This window comes from Amblyomma maculatum, unplaced genomic scaffold (genome assembly GCF_055883805.1).
Source record: "Amblyomma maculatum isolate TAMU_Amacu unplaced genomic scaffold, ASM5588380v1 scaffold_15, whole genome shotgun sequence".
Classification (NCBI taxonomy): domain Eukaryota; kingdom Metazoa; phylum Arthropoda; class Arachnida; order Ixodida; family Ixodidae; genus Amblyomma; species Amblyomma maculatum.
The window spans coordinates 11,307,504-11,325,422 of NW_028146740.1; the positions used below are offsets into that span (position 1 = coordinate 11,307,504).

The 17,919-nt window shown below is 46.9% G+C and overlaps 1 protein-coding gene and 1 long non-coding RNA gene across 2 annotated transcripts in view; one reads left to right on the forward strand and one right to left on the reverse strand.

Annotated features, from left to right (window-relative positions):
- LOC146172039 (acid phosphatase type 7) overlaps positions 1-17,919 on the reverse strand; it is a 374,339-nt gene that overhangs the window by 5,002 nt on the left and 351,418 nt on the right. The gene's annotated exons all lie outside the window — the stretch shown is intronic.
- On the forward strand, positions 8,802-16,012 carry LOC146172040 (uncharacterized). The gene is made up of 3 exons (XR_014702651.1): positions 8,802-9,370; positions 10,663-10,788; positions 15,299-16,012. It is a non-coding gene; the product is annotated as an uncharacterized LOC146172040 (long non-coding RNA).

Sequence of the window (17,919 nt, forward strand, 5' to 3'; positions counted from 1 at the left end):
TTCAAAATAATTTAACTCGTGTGAAAGACTGGTGTAATGAATGGTTAATGACACTTAACACAAGTAAATGTAAATATAGGTCGTTTCATCGTCGCCATTACCCCCTCCTGTTCAGCTACAGCATATCTAACGTCCCTCTCGACCTTATCCAATCATACAAATACCTTGGTGTTCATCTTTGTCAGGATCTTACGTGGAATACGCATATCTCAAACATCATATCATCCGCTAACAGAACACTAGGATTTTTAAAGCGTCACCTACGCTCTGCACCTCAGCATGTCAAGCTCCTCGCATACAAATCACTAGTTAGATCAAAATTAGAATATGCATCTCCCATCTGGTCTCCGAAACAAGCATATCTGCGTAATTCAATTGAAGCAGTTCAAAACCGAGCAACTAGATTCATTCATTCAACGCATTCTTTTGATATCAGCATATCATCCTTAAAATCACAGTCCAACCTATCTACCCTTGCTCATCGTCGCTACATTGCTAGTTTATGTTTGTTTCACAAGCTTTTTTTTACTCCGAGCTACGACAGGAACCTTACATCTGCGCACCCCCACCACGTATCTCCCTCCGCACCGGTCATCAGCAGCAAGTGTCCCGACATCGCGCCCGCACCGCTACATTTTCTTCATCATTCTTCCCCCGGACTGCCAACGACTGGAACGGCCTTCCCCGAGAACTTGCTGCTATCACATGTCCATCTTTATTTCTTGAACAAATCACACGTGTACTTGCGCAGTGAAAATCTTGTATTTTTATAACTTACTTACTCATATATGTTACCAATTCTGTTTTTCATTTCTGTGCGCCCCACCCCTTATGTAATACCCTCTAATGAGGGTCTTTAAGGTATTAAAGTGATGATGTGATGTGATGTGATGTTCTGCTCAGCAACAAGCGGTTCAAACGATACTGCAGGCAGGACAAGGCTTTAGTACGCAGTCGCTGCGCTGTCGGCCGTAATCGAAGACGTCGGGCGGCACAGTAGACACCGCATATTCTATTCATTGATCTTTGATTGTGATACAGTGGGCAAATGAATAACTTTGTGAAGCAGAGCCGCTCGTATGTTTCGCGCACTCGGGCGCCGACGAGTAGCCTTCGTCAACAGACGCCGTCATAACCTCGAATAACGACGCAAACCGAGGTTGCCAAGCTCGTTTTGCGATAACCGCGGTTCGTGGTGTAACCATGGTTTGGTCCGCCGTGTAACATGGGCTAACCATGCATGGTTTCGCGTAACCGCGGTTACGCTGCGCGAACTGGCAAACTTCTCAGTGTGCGAGCGAGGACGGGCTGACCCGAGTACGCCAGCGAACGAGCGCGCGGCAACCGGAAGTTCGTCGAAGTGACGTATTTCTAGGCGGAGCTTTGAACTTGCTTGTGTTCTTTGTTTTTTTAGTACTCCCTTCGGCGTGCGAGTTGAGAGGGAAACTAGCAGGGGTAATTTTAGTCGCCGATATCTCTGGTGTTGCAGGCGCTAGATCGAAAATGTTTGCGGGAGAATGATGGGTGGTTCAATATCTATCAGTGTTATGGTGTTGTTTACCCTTCTTGGTGACCCATTTCTTTGGACCTTTAACGTACGGGGGAGGGGGGGGGGCGGCAGTGGAAAATAACACTACGGAAATAGTATGATCATTATCGTAGCTGCTCTCCCTAAAGCTTAAAGTCAGAAATGTCCACTGGCAAGGTTACTCGGACGCCGAATGAATGCTTCTCTAAAGTACAACGTGAAAAATTAACTGCGTGGTACAAACAGGCTAACTTAACAATAAACAATTGGTCTCTGTGAGATGATGTTTCCATTTAAGGATACAAACGTTGAACCGCGCGCTCGAAAGGAGGCTGCGCAGATAAGAATAGCAAGATCTCAATTGTTCGAGTCTGAATGCGGAGCATAGCGCTCCCGTTCAACGGAGATCCTGCCACTGGTGTGCAGACAAACTTAATTCGCTACATTGATTGCTACAATTTTGGATCCATCAGGTAAGTATTTATTGATACCTGCACTCCGATAGCCGGAACTCGGCGCAGACACTACAAGGATGGTTCAGCATCCCCAATTTAAGCGCCGTCGTTGTTGTTGTTGCCCTCATAAAAATTGGTCATAAAATATACGGTGATTGCAGTTTCTTAGATTTCTGAACGCAGAAATTAGATTTTAGAAATTTGAGCAAATTATTTCAGTGATGACATAGTTGAGGGGTAGTGCTAGGGCTTACTGAGCTTTATTTTAATATAATTATTTTAAATAAATTAGAGCACACGACTTCGTCGTTCACGCGTTCCCCGGTCGTGGGCATCTTCGAAAGAACACCACTTCGTTTTAGTGAGTTCCGCGGTTATACTATCCCCCTCGGCAAAGGCAACATCCCGTTGCGTGTTAGGCGTGAGATGTGGAATGAGAATAACACGGTTTAATGCGGGCCACGTGCACTATTTTGGAGGGGGCGGAAAATTTGGGTGCAGCGGTGTAATCGCATAGCTGGTCACTGGGCGTAATTACAATGACGACGTACGAAAGGTTTTCACGCAATCCCACACGGTGGCACGGGAGCCAAGACAAGAGGTCCAGGAGGATAGCGAGTATTACGATGGTGAGCGTCGTAGCGGCATTTTTGAGCTTCTTGGGAGCTTGTGACTAGCAATCTAGCTGGTGGAATCGGCTCGGGAGATGCTATCACTGGCATAAGTAGTGTCGAGGCCGGCTGCGGGAAGCAGTGTCAAAGGTCAGTACTCTAAACAAAAAAGAGAGAATGGAGTATACCCAGCAGTACCTAACGCGAAGAGTTTATGCCAATGTGAGAAATAGCAGGCTAATGTACCAGTCGCGGGGATCATTGCGGATACATTCATGACCCGCATGTCCGCGAGTGTGCGGTTGAGACGTTCCGCAAGGCAATTCGTCTGATTGTGATAGACCCTGGTTAATTTGTGACGAACAAATCAGGAACGAACTATTTCGTCAACACTTCGGGAGAGGAAGCAGCGGCCGCGGTCAGTAGTAGTTGACAGGGAGCCCCACGGGGGATTATGACATCGTGCAGGAAGGAAGTCAGCAACGTCGAATGCGCAGGTGGTTGGAGTGGCGTGCGTTATCATGTACCGCGTGGCATAGGCGGTGGCTGCAAGGGTCCGGAAGGCAGAGCGGGGGCTTCTTCCCGCGTTAGCAGAGGTCATAAGCGGTCACATAAAGTTGGACGGAGAGATAGAGTCCCAGCCAGAAGAAACGCCCGCGCACGCGGCTGACTGTGCGTGAGAGGTTAAGATCATCATCTGCAGGAACGTCATGAATTTGTTCGAAGATGGCAGAGCGTAGATGTTGGCGAATGGCCAGTAAGTGCACTGCGCCATCAGGTCGCATGTTGCGGTGGTATAGCGTTTTCTCATGCAGCAGAACAATGCCAGGGAAGAAACACGGTGGTCTGTGCTGAGGTGTTCGATGACAAAGCTGAGGCTTGGGTCCGCTGGTCAGCAAAGTGGGGCAAGTCAGATATACACACATGCCATGCGTACGACTCGTAGTCTGTAGAGGAAGGCGGATCGATCGGATAACGTTATATGTAGTCTGTATCCAGGTGGAGCCCACCGAATTTGTGGACAAGGGAAAATGTATACTCCTGCAAGCACAATGCCCAGGGGCCGAGGCGGCCAGCGGGGCCCTTGAGAGAAGGCAGCCGGCTCAAGGCGGATTGGTCGATAATAACAGTGAAGGGTCGACCAAACAAGTAAGGTCGGAATGGCCCAAGCGAGAACCAGGCACTTCCGTTCTGTAACCGAATAGTTCTGCTAAGCAAAAGGATTAAGACGGCTGGCAATCACGCAGTGTTGGCCGCGTTGTCGCGGTGCAAGAAGAGCGCCAATCGAATGGCCACTTGCGTCGATGCTATGTTCCATAGGGAGTTGAAATTGGCCAAAGAACGAGAGTTGCATGAGGCTAGAAAATGTGCTGGCCTGTCCCCAAGAATGGAACGCCTCTCTTCAGCAAATTGATGACGGCGTCAGTGATGGCAAGGAAGTTCGGAACGAACACACTAAACACGAAATACGAAAAGGGAGCACTAACGGCGTCCGCTTTATAGGTCATCGGAAAGAACTTCGGCTAGACGGAGCACTGAACCTTGTCAACCTCGAATCCACTCCGTCTGCTCTTCCGCGGAGCTCTGGCAGAGCTTTGACGGAGCTCTGAATCCACGATTCTAACGGTGTATAAAAAAAGAACGTATGGAGTTGAGATCGAGAAAGGCCGAAGTGTCGCTGTGTTCGGTAAGCATACGCCACTGGATAGTACGCTTCATTGCGTATTTGTTTTATCAGTTTCGCTTTCGAAGCGGCAAGTTTTGTTTTCAGCGAGAGATACACTCAAAAGCAGACGGCGCAAGCATCGTGTGGCGCAGCGAGAGAAGCCGATGGCGCCGACGGCATGCAAGCAAGCAGCAAGCAACGTAAGCCTAACATGTTCAGTTGCGCCGCTGAATGGAGCCCGGCCGACTGCGCGGTTTCATTGCAGCCTGTGTTGAAACAGTTATCGTGAACAGCGCCTTCGTGTTTTCATCCGAGTTCGACGTGAGACTGGGCGTGTAAAGACGCCAGCGCGAGTGACGCTATAGATCGTGTTTGACCGCCTGATGCGGACGCTGCTAGGGGCAGGCCTAGCGCCCTCAAATTGCTCCTTCATGGCGAGCTCGGCTAACCGTCCGAATTCTCAGCGGTCACTTTTGAAATAGATAGGCGAGCGGCGGCACCTTCGCGTCAGCCTCCACTGGTTTCCAAGTGCGTCTGCGAATGACAAGGCGCCTGCGCGATTTGTTCACTTGTGTAGACGTTGTGAACGGTGTGTTGGCTTTTGCTTCGCTCTGACTCCACGTCGTTGTGTGGGCATCGGTAAAAATTCTTGTGCATGCTTTGTCGCTCTCCTGACCTGCGGAATATTTCTGCCTTGATATGGCAGCCCTGAAGGGTATACTTTAAGCACAATCTTTTGTCTTTATAGGCGGAAAATATCATCGTAAGTGTTTTTGCATTTGTCTGCTTGGGCGGGAAATTTTTTTATTTATTTATTTTTTCGTTTTGCGTCCTTATCACGTCGAGCTGGCAGTCAAGGAACGCTTGAGGGTGCTACGGAACAAAGAGGCGTATTAGAGCTCGTATAATGTTTTAAGGACACGTTGCTTTTGTCATTTGCGTGATTATACGCCTGCGTTCAAACGAAACATCGTTAGGGCATTGTCATAGAAGTACGTACCTGCGTTAAGTTCTGCTGTGTACAACTCGCGCGCTCTGTGTAAGTCTTCTCATATGTCTGCACTGATGTGTGCTGTTGCCAGTGGAGATGGCGTTTTGGCATTTTTATTCAATTAAGCTATCTCAGGATTAATTATTTTTGTTTCCATGCATACATGTAAAGCCGCGTTCAGACTACGTGCGCAACGTACGTATCGTTCGTAAGGATCGTAAGCGTAAGCGCAAAAAACGTAACGTGTCTGTTCAGACTACTGTCGCATTGAGCGTAAGATGCGTAACGTCCGCAGCCAGCGTGGGCGTAAATGTCGGAGGACCCGCGACTTTTACGATACGTCTGTTACATGCGACCAATGCGCACAGCCGTTTCGGTTTTCCCTTTCCGGCCACGGGGCTTCCGGTCTCCCCAGATTTCGCGCGCAAATCAGCTAGTAGGCGACATCATCCAACGATGCTACTCTCCTGCAGTGTCTCGGCTCGCCGGTGTTATTGATGTTGTGTCAGTGATTGTGTCTCTCCGCAGCTTGATCATGTGCAGTGCGGAATCTTCTTCGCTGTGGAATTATCAGCCTCTCATAAAAAAAAGTTCGGCATAGGCTGGCTCTCTACTACCAGCTGAAATCGCACAGAGAAAAGTGAAAAACGATGCCTGGCTGCAAATTGCCAGTGCGCTGAGTCAAAGCAGTGAGTGGTTTATCAATCCGTTTTTTCATGTGCGAACAAGCTCTCAACAAGCAAATGTTTCCTCTAGTTTAGAAAAGTGTGGTTATGGAGGCGGGGGATGCCCACTTCATCCCCGTGCATTCTCGCAGCCATTCGGCTCCGTTGACAAGTGAGGGAACAGTTGGCCTGCAGGGAAAGGCCGATGCGGGGCCACGTTGTCGTCGGGCCGCAGAACGGAGCTGGAGCGGACTCATCGAAGTTTGAAAGAAGCTCACCATAAACAAGAAAAAGAAAACAGCGTCTTCTGAGGGGGGACGAGGTTCCGTGGACGTTGCCGTGTTTGCCGTGCTCCCCGGCTCATTGTTTGTAGTCAGTAGTACGACTTTTGAGTCACCGCCCCGGCCCTTCTCCGAGATCGCTCCGGGGCACTGGTAAAATCGCAAGTAGGGATGCAGGCGGACCACACGCCGGAACAACGTGCGAGCGGGGGTTGTCGAAAAAAAAATGCTGCTTTGCTCCTTTGACCGAGTGTTGCGGGGTGGCGGCATCAGACGTTTGCAAAGAGCGCGAGGACGGAACCTAGCGTGCAAGACCACTGTCGGACCATGCGGACAGGCATGCGCTATCGAAGATTTGACAAACCCATAATAGTCTTGTATTCGCCGTCTACGTAGGTTGAGCGCACAGACGATGATAAGCTCATTTTGAGCTTGAAGAGCCCCGACCTCCACTTCAGCCGCTTGCCAACCGGCGCCATGTTGAAAGCGGTGATTGGCCGGTCCTAAAGAACGTATCTTACCGAACGGCCCAGTGTGAACATGCGTGGTCTCAAGCTACAGAAACTGGAGTTCCAGCCGCTATGCGTACTGCGATAGATGCGATACTTACGACGGATGCGCACATAGTCTGAACGCGGCTTAACATCTGCAGCCATTCTCAACCTTCTTGCCTGATCGCCTAACTGGGTGCTCGCAATTGATTTGAACTGATCGCTGTTTTTTTAAGCTGCAGTCTTCGGGAAAAAATGTTTCTTCTGTGTGCCTACCCGAACTGCTTTTTGTCTCGCCAGGTGTTTCTGAAGCGTTTTTTTTTTTTTTTTGTGGCTTTCAAACCCATGGGTGGTCAAATTCAATTAGCTTTTTATTTATCATAGTGACTGTTTCCCGTGGAAAATTGCTTTTGCGTATGACACATCACTGAGATGAATTAAAATGATAAATGTCTTAGTTTTCTATCAAACAACATTGCATTGTATCGTCCTGCCCCTTCACACTTTTCTTTGTTCCATGTTAACTTACTGTGTTGGTGCGGAAGGTAAGGGGAGTTAGGCTTTGATTTTTTTTTTCTGAAATGCAAGTCCACAGTCCCGAGCATAAAATTGTCGAACACATTTTAGCTATCAAATTGTTATTACGCCTTTCCGAATGATAATTACAAAACACTTCATACATTTGTTACCTCATGCGGCTTGTACATTTGCGCGTGAAACAAAATAACAGTCGTATTTCCTGTGCGGAATGCATGAGAAGGTTTCGAATGACAAAGCGCGATGGCTAAAATTTTCACAACTTTTCATGCTTGTAAGGTAGTAGGGTTGAAAGTTGGACAAGTTGAATATGGTTCATTTTGTTTGCGTGTGCTTTCTGTATTCTCATTATTTTATTCTTGTGTTCTGAATACTGTTTGAAATGAACGGCAAATGTGTCTTTTTCTGAGTCCTGCAACTTTATCCTGAGCCCGGCCCTGTGCTTATTCTGTTTGCTGGCTTTTGGTTTACATTTTTGTGAACGCATGTTTAAATAAAAGCGCTTTTTACTTGATTTCTAATGGTATTTCCGCTGTTCCTGTTTTTTTTTTTTTTTTTTTTTTTTTTTTTTTTGCAGCCGGGCAGTAAGCTTGGTAGAGAGGGATCGTTAATATGGGATATTTAGACGGCAGCCATTGATACTACTGTTAGGTTCGATTGAATTTCGTAATTACAAAGCGTAAACTGCCATCATGGGCCTCGATTTGTTTCCGCTGAATACGGCGATAGGCTGCGCGTGGCTACAACGTCGTGGGTATGTACGGCATAACAATAGAGCAAAGCCAGCATTCAGGAGGATGTAAAGGCAGCAATCTGATGCTCTTTTTCGCTCTGTTCCTTGCACCACTGCCTCTTAAAGACGTTGGCAAAATATATCGAGTTGACATAGCGTACCTTCTAGGTTCTTTTGCGCATACCAAGTCTTACCAAATAGCGCAGTTTCGCCTATAATTTGCGAACAGCATGAGAACGCCAAGCGCATCATATCGCTGCCTACCTCTTTGAGGACGTCGGTGAGGCGAGATCGTGGCGCCGTGCATATACACGAAGCTGTCATGCACAGCGTATCCCTTACTCGACAGAAATGAACCCTTACACGTATCGGCTATGTGCTCTCTGCAACTGCGAAATTGATTCGAACCTAATAGCATTGGTGAAAGCCGCGGTAAAAACGTCTCATATTAGCAGCAAATGAACGTATTTTTCGGAGTGAACATCTGCTCTCTATACGAACCGTAAGTGCTCCGTATATTTGGCAGTAAAAATCTACCCCACATCACCTGCCAATGCATGCCTGAACTGATCCGACTTTGCAGAGTGAAAATCTACCCCAACTGAACTCCCCCGACCATCCGCAAGTGCTCCGTTTTTATTGGGGTAAACTTTTACTTTAATCCAGTGTTCTAAACCGAACCTCGTTTAGGGAGGACGTTAGAGGACAAGCCATTTACTCCGGCTTGGGTGGATTCGTGTTTAGTGTGAACAGAGTTCTATCCCAGACGGCCACTGACGTCCGACGGACAACCGAACTCGGCCGCAACTCGGCGGCCGATTTCGGACGTCCGCCGGAATTCCGGCGTACGTACGAAAACGGACGGTCGAATCCGTTCGCCCAGCGGACAGCCGCCGTACGTCCGCCACTGGATTTGCTTTTACACAGCTATGATATAGTTTGTAGTCGTCGTGCTCGTCTGAACTGCGTATAAATCAGTAATGCCGTCAAGTCTGCATTATATGATGCCAGAGCGAATCGATGCGATAGAAAGCGTTTCCATTAAACAGTTCTTTTTATTTTCCGCATGTTTCATCGTTGAATTCTTCCATCAAAAATTTTTGATTAAAAGTTAAATGACCATTAAACATGTTTCTATCATGATGCTTCGGTGAAATTTTAATCAGTGGCTGAATAGACGCAGCAAGCAGCAAGCTCAAAAAGAACGAAACCGAACCTATCCTCAAAAAAATCTGAAATGAGCCAATCCAATTCACCTGACAAGTTGAAGTTTAGTCATGGAAGATGGCTTCACGTTTACGTGTTCTGCTTTCTGCGCAGTTACAAATACCTACGGCTGTAATGCACTGCTAGCATTGTTTTTGCTGTGGCTTGGTGCGGCTGGCACACTTTGTTCACCCGCCGATTCCAAAGTAAGTATTTCACCGAACTTTTGTTTCTTTAGTGGAACTTTTCGATGCACCGATAATGGTGAGCTTTTGGGTAAGGAAACAGCTCTGTACAGCAGCCGAACGGTCGAGTGTTTTAGGCGAGACTGACAGGATGACTCCGCGCCGACTAACTAAAGTGCAGTCAAGTCTGAGGGCCATCTTTCTCGGCATTACTGGACGCTGCGCCAGTAAGCCGCGCAACTTCTCTGTCTCTGATGAAGGAGTGCCTGCCCGAGCTTTAAAGGAGTTAATTTGTTAACCATGCGCAACGTGCTGAGCCTATCGTGCGACATGCCTACACTTGTGAAAACGTCGCGTTTTTTTTTTTTTTTTTTTTTTTTTTTAATGGACAGCCGCTGATCTTTCTCTCTCGAGCTTTACGGCAACTACAGTTTCTAGAAGGAACGGCTGTAGCTACTAAATAACTAAAGGTTAGTACTCAGGACAGCACCTTGCGCATGTTGGTTATGCATGTGGGACCGAACCGCGCAGAACAACCGGACAAGGAGATGAGAGAAAAAAAAAGTCAGCACTTGTCTTTTTCTTGACCCGTTCTGCGCTGTTCTGGCACGAATTTAACATACCGCCGCCGCGATACAGTTGGGCTGTGAGCTCGCAACGCCTTCTTTTATGCAAAACAGGCATACTGGGAGGCCATGCAAGTCGCGGGCTCAAAAAAGAAACAGGAGTTCAGCAAAAGTGAGATGAAAACAAAATTGTTGTTGCTTTGTCCTGACAGATATTCAAAGGCTCCTCAGAACTTCGCTGCATTATTGACAGCGAGATAATGCCAAAGCTACACTAGAGCCATGCAGCACCTTATAGTGCACGATACTGAGCTTATGTCTCGCACTGAAAGTTCTTACCATGTTCTTAGATTATCATATTAAAGTAGCTTTAAACCCATGCTTGTTAATACAGTGATAGCCATAAATTGAATCTAGGGCATCATGCTCACATACAAGGCTTCTGATAACCGCTGGTCACATGATGTGGGCTATAGCAGAAACCTGTACCTGGTCATCTTACAAGCATTTGTGCAATTGATGCTTTTAATGTGTTGTAAAAGTTTTTGTGTTCTGTTTCTGTATGGGAATGCTTTCCTTATTGAAGGCTAACATTTGGCTTGCTACAGCAAAACCTCTACCTAGTCATCCTAAAAACAGCACCGCAGTTGGTGCTTTTAGTGTGTTGTAAAAGTATTTGTGTTCTGCTTCTGTATGGCAATGCTTTTCTCGTTGAAGACTAGCATGAGGCTTCCGAAAATTTTTCAGATGCCATTTGCTGTAGCCGATTTCGTTGGCCAACAGGAAGCAGCACTTTGAACATGGAAAACTGTCATCCACGGGGGAAAAACAGCAACATCCCTTTGCATTCTCATTTCTTTGGTATGGCTAAAAGTGAGTATTGTATCATTATCTATATTATTAATATTGAATCATGATTGTCAGTGTTGAAGTTGTTTGAGCGTGATGATTTTAAACACACAGGACATCCCTTCGACATTAAGGTTATAGCTTGTTTACATGTAGGATGTAGAACTGGTTTCAACAAACTTTATGCAGCAAATTCTTTTTACATTGTCCACCATGTTACTTTTTGTCATTGGACACAGTCGTCCACTCTTAGCTTGAATGGGAATGTGTGGCATGCAGTTTGCAAAATAGCAATGCATCCGTCACAGCCATGCATCAAGGCTAAGTGGCTTGTGCGTAGAGGGACCAGCCGCTCCAGCTTCACGTCATCTGCCTCTTTGCTCCGGTGTGCAGACGTGCATTGAAGCAAAGTGGTTTATGTGTAGAGAAACCAGGAGCTTCTTTGTCACATCTGGCTGTTTGTTACGGTGTGCAGATGCGCATTGAGGCAAAATGGCTGATGTGTAGAGGGATCAGGAGCTGCTGCTTAACGTCCTTCGCCTCTTTACTACAGTGCACAGCCGTGCATTGATGCTAAGTGGCTTGTGCATGGAGGGCCCAGGAGCTGCAGCTTCACGTCTGCCTCTTCGCTCAGGTACGCAGGTGCGTATTGAGGCAAAATGGCTTATGCATAGAGGGACCAGGAGCAGCTGTGTGGCGTAGTGTGTATATTTGCTATGGTGCGTATCGAAGTACAATGGGGGGCTCATGTGTAAAGGCACCATGAGCTGCTGCGTCATGTCGTCTGCCTCTTTACTATGGTGCGCAGGCATGCATCAAGGCAAAGTGGCTTATGCATAGAAGGACCAGGAGCTGTTGCTTCACATCTGCTATGATGCGCAGCTGCGTATTGTGGGTGGTGGTGGAAAACATTGCCATCAGATACAAATACAGGAGGTTACTCACTAGCTGACCCTGAGGGGGCCTGTCCTGACAAAAACAAGGGGTCCCTAATTTGGGACCCCAGTAGTGGTAGAGGGACTAGAGGCTGGTACTTCACGCTGTCTGCCTCTTCGCTACAGTGTTCAGCTGCGATGGATGCAGTGGCATCTCAAAAAGTGCATGCCACGCACTCGCATGTTCCGCCTGAGTGGACGACTGTGTACCTGCTATAGCTTTGTTATTCATAGAATAAACCTAGGACAAGTTGGATAAATTATAGCTCACCTCATATGCGGTCAGCAAAGAAAAGCCACTCCAGAAAATCTGATGCATTTACTGTCATAGGATTCTTATTCATATACATGCTACTGACAAGTCAGATTCTTCACCCTCAGAAATGCCAGAAAAATAACCAAGGGTGCGTCTGCAATAGTCTAGCTTGCTCTTTCTCTGCAGACTTGAGTCAGATGTGTGTTCCATTGCTGTGGGTGGGACAGGTGTGAATCTTTGATTTTAAGCTTGCAACAAGTATGTTATTGTAGTTTAAAGGCAAAACGGTGCTAATAATCGTAGCCCCCCGTGGCCTTTATCCCCTTTTAATAGTGTTGCTAGACACTGAATTATTAGTTTACTCTGCACTGTTTCTGTGTAGTTAATGTGCAGAGATGTACATATATTTATATGACTTGGAGTTGTCGAATTTGCACTTAGAAACATTGTAGCGTTATCTTATGTGTTGCTTTCATTTCTTTAATGATTTCTGTAAGGGATCGGTGGGTATGCGAGGCACCATTATTAGTCTGCTCTTTTTGGGTCACCTGTTCAATGCCCAGCTGTGGCCGTCTCCCACTTGCCCTCGGACAGGAGGCGGAGAGACGCGCACAGAGAGGCAGCTACAGCAGCTACAGTGCTTAACGGAAACGTAGGCAGAGAGGGAAAGAAGTCCCCTCTTCCGAGGACTTTGCTGTCGCAGTCGAAGACGCGGGGACAGGCAGTTTGTTCTCGTTGCTGTGTCATGTAGGGGGCTCATTTTTATTTAAGGAGCTTTACGAACAGTATACAACTAAGGGGTCCTTAGTACGCTGACTGGACCCATCACCCGGAGGCAGCACAGCTTTGAAACGAGCACCTCTTTTGGAAGAACTGCTTATCGTTCAAAGAAAAAACACTGTCAGGTTGAAGGGTGTAAGGCCCTCTTCCTTGTTGGGGAGCCCATAAAAGTGACAATTACTCAGTGCAGGCGCGCTGAGTGGGGTCTCGTTGAGAATTCTAACCCTGGATGTCAACAATGGTGGGAGATCGCGGTGTTGAAAAAGGGCAAGTGTGTAACAGTGACGGTATGATGCGGAGTGGGAGGATGTGGGTTGACTGTTCTGATGTGGTCCGCAATGGTGCTGACTCGGACGCCAATAATTGCCCTGTAAAAGGAGCCGCCAAGGATGCAAGCTTTGGGCAATGGTTGCGCACGTGGGACACCGTTTTGATGGGTTCTAATTTTTTTTTCTTTTTTTTTCCTAGGGGAGAGAGTCTGGCATGTGACCTAGTGAGCCAATCATTTCGAGGTCCATTCTCTAAATTCCGTTTGTTGTGAAACGAATTTGTTGTCCCTTTTGCATTGCTTGTATTAGGGAGAGGGTGAAGAACTTATGAAAGTGGAAAGACATGCCAAAATGTTTGTTAGCCAGTCATGTGCGAGTTCGTTGTCATCGGGGAGAAGAAATGTGGGCGGAGTCCCGAAGTTAATGAAACGGCCCCGCGGCCTGGAGAACTCGTTCTGAGCTAGATTTTGATCTCTTTACTCTTCGGCATAGATCATGGTTTTAAATACGTACATTCATGTATAAAATTTTCAGTTCATCTTCCTCTCCGTGTGCAAGTTGTTGTGGCCAGATGCAGTAAATTCACTATTTTCATTTCTATATAACGTGCCTTTCTGAAGATGGTGAGCTCTTTTGTCCAATCCTGTAAGAAAGCTGCAAAGCGCTCCCAAATCTTCCACAAAACTGTGTGATATCTTTAATACTAACTGCGGCTTGGTGTCACTCAAAACATGTAATTGGGGTAGATTTCTCCCCCCCCCCCCTCTCTTTTTGTTCATTCAAATGAGGACCAGCGGACACTAACTCTTGCTTTTGTAATGCCCTAGGCCCCGCCTTAAGGTAGTACTCCAATGTCAATACCATTTTTATAGCTATGGCTGTCCAACAGCACTAATGTCTTTTATACACTTCTTTTACTAATCTCTTACCCAAGTGGTGGCTTATACTGCGGGGGCGAAAGTCTGGACAGTATGTCTGTAGATTTTGGACTAGAATCGCGATGTAAACGAATTGTGACCTTATTTCTCTTGCACACATGAAAGAACTAACGTTCAACTTTCACATCTACAAGTATGGTCCGAGTTTCCTGGTCGATGTGAAAGTTATGTGCTTTGATTGCAGTTTGTGTAGTCCACACACTTGTCCCCGATATTACATAGGGGCAAATTAGGTGCCTATACAGGGGCAGTTTATTTGGCGCCCACTACCTTCCCCATAAAAACGCTACACTGTTTCTTGTGAACAGCTGGCTGCATTTATAAATACCATTATTTTTTTTGTAATTTGTTGTGCGTAGTTGAGAAATCCATGACATACATGCACAGCTGGTTGCCAGAATTATGCAACCATATTTCAGTAACTAACATCCATGCTGCATGCTGCCGGTAATACATCAGGAGCTTGTGGTTGTCAGCTTTTTGTGTTTTGTGTAACTATAAGCCTTATTATTGTAATGTCACATATAGCGCTGTGGGTAAATAAATAACTTTACTTTTAACTCTTGTAGAAGCATGAACACTGCGCAATCACTGCGGCGGGCTATGCTTCCACATTGGGCTTTAGCCACATGTCAAATGTCTATCTTTATTCTGCTGCAGCAGCTTGCATGTTATCAGATAAGTTACTTCGTCGCAGCTGCTCTAAGGAGACGCTTTCTAGACGCTTGTAGCCTAGATGTTGATGTCGATATACCCCCGACACGCCCAGGGAATGTCTTCAGTAGAGGGTACATGGAAACCAGCGAAATGTGCAGTTTACAGAACAAAAAGGTAACAATTTTAAATGATGTTATTATTGATCACTTCTTTTTAGAGCAGGAACAATGACTTTAGAAATCTGCCTGTTAAACCGCTCAAAATGCAGGTTTCTGCCGCCAATGCGTACCTGTGTAATACTGCAATGCTCTGGCTGTGCTTTATGTTCATATACAGCATCCTTTATGCTTAGTTTCTCTGCATGTGCACTCCATGACTTGGGCATTGCTGAGGGCGCATAGCAGCAAGCATAACATGCCATGTTTGGTCAGAGTGGCATGTTCAAAGAGTCAACATAAAAACATTGAAATACTGAATGCCAGGTTCTGGTCAAACTACGTTTGTGTCTTTTGTTATTCTGCATGGGTTTTGCTGCAGTTATATGACCTTTCTATATAGTATGTGACAGTTCTGAATGGAGATGCATGCGTTCAGTGCCATCTGGAAAAAGCAATTGAGAGAAACTGGCAGTTGCCCTTGGAGATGTGTAATCAAAGTTCAGCACAGATAACGTGAATTTCATTTTCCCTTCTATTGCAGGAGGAGCCCAACCTGCTCTTTCCATCTTAGGCCTGAAAGACCAGCAACAGCTGATCGAGCAAATGCACAGGATAGTAACTGCTCCTGGAATCCCGGCCTGCGGAGGCCGCTGTTACGACCGTGCATCCGCATTTGCGCGCTCTATTGTTCGCCTGTGGGCATGAATAAGTGCTGAGGATATGTGGTGATGGTCCATTGGCTCTAAGTGAGCCTGTTTCCAGGAATCCTGTTTTGTAAGCCTGTTTTGCTTTGTGGACAACCTGCAAATGCCAAATTGACCCTGTCAAGAGAACGTCTGGAAAAACACAAAGAAACGTCCCCCTGCGGGAAATAGCAGGAAGTGCTTTCTTTCTTTTGTTCACCCTTCCAGTCGAGAAGTGCTATCCTCCAGTGATGAATGCCTCCTATCCAAAGGAGACAACAGAGTGACATGTCCGCTGACGTGCAGGACAAGAAAGGAGCATGACTCATACGGCCATTAAGTGATTTCCCGGGAATGCAGGAAAGATTTGCAATTGTCGAAAAGGGACAATGCTGGGAGCCCTATGCGGCGCGCATGTGTACTTGGGTTTCTGAGAAGTAAATCCACTTGCCGGAACCAGCTGCCTATCGATTCTTGGCTGAAGAATAGAAATGTACCTCCTCGCCGTTCCCAAGCTTTTCCCGCCAACAAGTGACCAGGCTCAACGAAACAATGCCGGGCCAGTCAGTGCTTCAGACCATCAGTGCAGTGATGTGTTCGATTGGATGCCAATATCTGAGGGGCGTGCCCTGGATTTGGTTGGTCAGCATCTTCAGAGAGGGGCTGGACATAGGGGGTTTTAAGGACGCTGCAGAGCACGAAATGTCGCTCTGGGCCCTGGGTAAACGGCTCATCCAGTCGCTTCTCGCTATGAACTCTTAACGCTTGCCATTTTGCTGATGTACCCTTCTTTTTCGTGTAAATAATCTTGTAAATAAGTTTCTCAAAGTGCCATTAAACCTGCTTGTACATATTTCACCAACTTCGAAGATTCAATCCTACTTCAACCCCGAGTCTCTGCACGCTACCAAGTGAAGGCCGGGTCGACGTAGCCCCAGCGTCACGACAACTGGTGACCAGCGTTGGGATCTGAATCTACAAGCCACAACATCTGGTGATTCGAGGTGGATCAGAATCTACAAGCCACAACATCTTGTGATCGGAGGTGGCATCTCAAGCAACAAGCAGGAGCAACAATCGGCCAACAAGAAAGCAGCTCGGAACATCGATCGCATGTGTGGGTGAGTGCTTGGCTTTTCTTCTGATGTGGACCAGGTTCTAGAACAGGGTTAGATTTTAGAACTGGTAAAAAGTGTTGAAACGCCTTTAGGTTTGGTAGTTTGCACTGTTGTTTTGGAAGTAGCCGACACTCGGAGCGATCATGGACCTACAAAAGCTGCAGAAACCGGAACTGTTGCAATTGTGTGAGGAATTGGGAATTGATACAAGTGGTTTGGCACGAAAACCTTTGATTATAAAGGCAATCACAGATTTGGGAACCGATGATGAGGAGCTCAGTGAAGCATGGAACCTCATCGGTCAAAAAAAGGAGCAGCTCAGACAGCAGAAAGAGCGGGAAAAAGAGGAAAAGGAGCGCGAACGTGAGAGGGAAAGAGAGGAAAAGAAGCTAGACATTGAGCTCCGGAAATTAGAACTAGAGTTGAGCAAGAGGTCGGGCGATTGTCCCCAGCTAGCGGTACCTCGTCTCAACAAGGAGGCAGATTTCAAGATGTCAAAGTACATGCAGCCATATGTGATATCAGGGGATATCGGTCTGTATTTGGCTAACTTTGAGCGAACCTGCGAAAAACTGTCCTTCCAGCGAGACACGTGGTCTCAGAGATTATTGACGGTTCTGCCCTGCGAGGCAGCGGAGGTTGTCGCGCGGCTAAGCAAGGAGGACGCGGACAACTACGAGAAGGTCAAAGCTTGCCTTCTGAGAAAGTATAGGCTTAGCGCCGAGGCGTTCAGACAACGTTTTCGGAACGCTACTAAGTCCAGGGACGAGAGTTACCCTGAATTCCTGTACAATTTAAGAGTAAATTTGGGCGAGTGGCTAAAGAGCACAGATTCCTACAGTGATAGGGACGCTGTAGTCGAGCGAATTCTTTTGGAGCAGTTTTATAACTGCCTCCCAGAAAAAGAAAGAAATTGGTTACAGGACCGAGGCGAAATTAAGTCGGCAACTGAAGCTGCCGAACTTATTGAGGAGTATGCTTCGCGCCGACAATTCAGCAACCCAGCAGTGGATAGGCCCCGCAATCCCAAGTTCAGTGTGAAAAACCGTCAGGAAAGGCACTTTGCTAGAGTTGGAAACGAAGAAATGAAGGTTTCTTCAGGCAAATTCCCTAGAAAGGACGGCAGTGAGAAAAGTGGGGAAGTGACCAACGTGCAGAACACAAAGAATAAGCTTGAGGCTAGGAAGCCGCTCACATGCTTTAGGTGTAATGAGCAGGGTCACATTGCCGTCAACTGCCGGAAAGAAAAGATTGCTTTCTCGTATGTCAGGGACTGCGATGAAAATATGCAGCTTTTAGAACCCTACCTGCATGACCTAGTAGTCAACGGGAAGCCTTGCAAGGTACTGCGCGATTCGGCC